This window comes from Meriones unguiculatus, chromosome 8 (genome assembly GCF_030254825.1).
Source record: "Meriones unguiculatus strain TT.TT164.6M chromosome 8, Bangor_MerUng_6.1, whole genome shotgun sequence".
In the NCBI taxonomy this organism is placed as follows: domain Eukaryota; kingdom Metazoa; phylum Chordata; class Mammalia; order Rodentia; family Muridae; genus Meriones; species Meriones unguiculatus.
In genome coordinates, this window is record NC_083356.1 from 123,582,146 (window position 1) to 123,586,789 (window position 4,644).

Here is a 4,644-nt window from a genome sequence, read left to right on the forward strand (position 1 = left end):
CAAAAGGACACACAGGGTATATACTCATAAGTGGATAGTAGACCTATAAGACAGGATAAACACACTAAAATCTGTACATTTAATGAAGCTAAACAAGAAGGAGGTCCCGAGACAAGATGATCAATCCTCACTTAGAAAAACAAATGGGATGGACATTGGAAGTAGGAGAAAATAAGAAACAGGGCAAGAGCCTATCATAGAAGACATGATCATTTTTAAGAAAAAAAAAAAAGAGTGGAGAAGTACAAAATAAAAGTCTTCCCTTATCTGCCTTCTCAATTGAGATATATACCTAAGTATATTTCTGTATATCCAGTATTTCTCCTTACCCCTGGGGTAAGGTCAGCTGCAGTCTGAAGATAATGAAAGAAGAATTCAAGAAGGAAACAACTCTTCCGTCTTAAATTTTGTCACTGTAAGTGGTATGGTGAGCGCATGTGCTGACCTGCTGTGTCCCATCTGGACGTGAAATCCCTTTGTCACGTATCTACTGTAGATGCTCCCTATTAATTAGCATTTTAGCAGCCATCTACACAATCAGTTGACTGTCACATATCTTAGTGCTATGAGTCAACAAAGTCCCCAAAGATACAAAAATGATGCTACTAACCCAGTATAGCAAGAGATGCGAAGTTGTGTTTTCTTTCAGCAGAAAATGAGAGCACACTGTCTAGTTAGACGGTGTCCTCTTCAGTTTCCATGACCCTTGTTACTAGGAGTCTCAGCTAGAGACTCCCAGTAGACTACTACCCCCATATCCTCCCAGGAGACTACTCTGTCATAGGTTTCCAGCTTGTCACAGAGAAGTCCCCACCCAAGGTTTCACTTCTCTCCTCAAGCCCTCTGTCTTCCTGCCCTTGCTCTCCCCTGGTCTGGTATTGACACTCATTTCTCTCCGTACTCCCTCTCTTACCCTGTTCTCTCTCTTCAGCCACTTCTGATGTCTATTCTATTCTGCTTCTGATCAGGAGTTAAGCATCCTCCCTTGGGTCCTTCTTGTACTTATCCTCTTTGGGTCTGTTAGTTGTGATATGATTGGCTAGAATCCACTTATAAGTGAGAACATATCCTGTGTGTCTTTTTAGGTCTGGATCACCTCACTCAGAATGATCTTTTCTACTTCCGTCCATTTGCCTGCAAATTTAATGATTTCCTTGTTTTTAATAGCTGAGTAGCATTCCATTGTGTGGTGGAGGGAGGGGAAAACCAACCCACCCACAAAAACTTTGACCCAAAATTTACCCTGCCTACAGATGTGCAGTGAGAAAAATAAAACAGAGATTGCGGGAATATCCAACCAATGACTGGCCCAACCTGAGACTTACCCATGGGAGAGAGCCAACCCCTGCCATGATTAATGATACTCTGCTATGCTCACGGATGGAAGCCTAGCATAGCTCTCCTCTGAGTTGCTCCACCCAGCAGCTTATGGAAACAGATGCAGAGATCCACAGCCAATATTTGGGTGGAGCACAGGGAGCATTTTGAAAGAGTGGAGAGAAGGATAGAAGGACCCAAAGGGGACAGGAGCTCCAGAAGACCAACAGAACCAACTAAGCAGGGCCCAGATGGGCCTGTGGAGATCAAAGCACCAACCAAGAACCATGCATGGACTGGACCTAGACCCCCTAAACAGATGTAGCAGATGGGCAGCTCTTGAGGGTTCCCTAGCAAGGGGAATGAGGGTTGACTCTGACATGGACTCTGTTGCCTGCTTTTCTATCACTTTCCCCTAGCAGGGCTGCCTTGCCAGGCCACAGGGGGAAAGGATGAGCTCAGTCTGGATGTAACTTGATATGCTGGAGAGGGTGGGTGTCTCCCTTTCTCTGAGGAGTAGGGGAGAAGGGATAGGAGAGACAGGAAAGGAGGGTGGGACTGGGACAAGAGGAGAGAGGGGACTATGACCTGGATGTAAAATGAATAAATAAAAATTAAAATTAAAAAAATGAAAATGACAGTACTACACTTAATGAGGAAGAGAAAAATGTCCACAGAAATACAATAAAAAATTTGCGAATTAAAAAGATCACAATCATGTAGCTTTATTTTAGCATATTGCTGTAATTTTTTTATTTTGTTAGTTACTGGATGACTCAGCAGTTCATCTCTTGCTGGAGGTTTATAAATTAAACTTTCCCATGGGTGTGTATACATAGGAAAAAAACTCCTGTCATAAATAAGGCTTAGTAAGCTCTCTGGTTATCAGCTGGCTGTCACTGTTTCATAATCCTTGTGTTCAAATAATCCTAAAATGACTCAAGAATGGCCCCCAAGTACAATTGTGATCCTGGCTGCTCTCTAGGCCAACAGAAGCCATCAAGTGGGTGGCTCAGCCAATTGAACTTTCTCATGGTATCTGCCTGTGGGGAAAACATGACAATGTCCTTGAACCACTCACATCTGTCTGTCTGTTGAACGCTTTCATATAATGAAGACTTAAACTGATTTCCAAACATATTAATCCTTCGAGCTTTGCCTTTCTCCTAAAAATACTAACGTTTGTGTATCGTTCATGTACACAGAGATTGTGTCTTGATGAGTGCTGTCTTTCCTTGGCCTGAAGTAATTTCAGGAAAGGGTTTTTAGGTACAAAGCATTTTCCCTGGGAAGCAAAGAACTTCGGGGTTTGGTTTCCCTTTGTCGGACTCCACAGCTGGGCTGTATTCAGATGTACTATCACTGTATGGACCACTGGGGATTTGAGGACACAGTGAGCCCATTCAACCCTGCCATCTTGAGAGGATAAAAGTCAAACTGCTGTATTTGGGTGAACATGGATGCCAGCCCCACAGACTAGGAGAGTACGTACACCAGATTCTGTGAGGAGACTGAGCAACTGGCAAGCCCACACTCGTTTCAAACCCAGAATCCTGGAGCAAGAATCCCACCCTCACTACCTTTTGTAGTGAGGTCATCCCTGCCCTGGCCCTCTGCATGAGCTCAGCTCCTAGATCTTGACTTCCTGTGTGTTTTTCCTCCCTGCTTTATCTGACACCAAATCAGCTTCTTGCCTAGTTGTTCTTTCTTTCTTTCTTTCTTTCTTTCTTTCTTTCTTTCTTTCCACTATGTACTGTTCTAGGCACAGTAGGACCTGAGAGAACAAAGGTGACAAACGAGGCATGCATTAGTCTTATGCAATACCCGATTTTATTCAGAGCATCAGACAATTTATGCTCTGAGGGTTAGAAGGAGTCACATAGCTCTCAATGGCAAGCTTCATGTGGCCAGCAAGCCACAAGCAGCAAAAGACATGCTTTTCCATAAAGGCATATAAACACTAGCAATATCCACTTGTAATGGATAATCTGAGGTAAACTCGCTCCTGTCTGGAAGGGGCGCAAAAGCATGATCTGAGAACGATTCCTTGTTTTAGAAGAAATTGAGGTCACAAGACTCTTGCCTTGGTTTCTTGGAGTTTTCTAGCAAGCACACAGAAATTTTATATGACTGTTCTTGAACCTCGTTTGACACTACATTTTTAAGCTTATTGAATACAGTGCAAAACCTGATCTAGAGACTGTATCAGGCGCTCGAGGGAGGAACAGAAAATGAGGAATGAGAACAGCTGTGTTCAAGGTCAGGCTTTGCTGCTGCTGTCTGTCTTAGCATGTTTCTGCTCTTCATTTTCTTCATCTGCGATGTGTGATTAACATAAACAGGCCTACCCCATTGGTCTAGCACTGAAGACACACCAGCCTTTGCTCAGCTCTTAAAAGCAAATTATCCTTCCTCAGGACCCCCCCCCTTCCAGTTTCTTCCATTACGTTGGCCAGTGCCTTCTCTTAATTCAGTGGTCACTTCTTCAATGACTAGGCTAAACAGCCCTTTCCTGAAGCTATGTACTTTTCCTAGAGGGCACTGATCATACTTCTAAATCTATATTGATTTATTATTTAATTGGGAACATTTAACTTTAATTGATCATGTGCTCTGTAAGAACACACACATCTATTTTCTTTGACCAATGTCTCTCCAGCACCTAATACTCAACATATGTTTGTGGGATAAATAAGAGAATTTAAATAAACAGATAACAGTGGGAAAGATGAAAGATACTGTGCAGGACAAGTGCTGTGCACTGTGTTATTATAATCACGATTTTCTTCTCCAAAGCAGATTCCATAATACTACCAAGTCTCCAGATCAGAAGGACAACGGAAATGAAATACATGTGTAAGTTAAAAAGCATTAGGTAAACATGAGCATTTTGTGATCATTAATAGTCTTTCCTGTGAACCCCAATAATCCTTTGCTCAATACCTTTGTACACACAGAAATTATTGTGCCTCAGTATCCAGATATAGACTTGTTTAGCTACTAGTTAATTGCTCTCATAAACATATCCTTGGTTCTTTCAAGCAAGTAAATTTTCCCAAACCTAGTAGTTTACAAGAAGCACAAGGTCAAGTTGACCTTTTAATAGTTGTCACATCATGAATTCAATGGCCAGCTCTTTAATCACCTCCCCCTAGGGAAGGGGGACAGCCTAACCAGGCCACAGAGGAAGACAATGCAGCCAGTCCTGATGAGACCTGATAGGCTAGGGTCAGATGGAAAAGGAGGAGGACCTCCCCTATCAGTGGATTGGGGAAGGGGCATGGGAGGAGAAGGAGGGAGGGTTCAACTGGGAGGGGACAAGGGAGG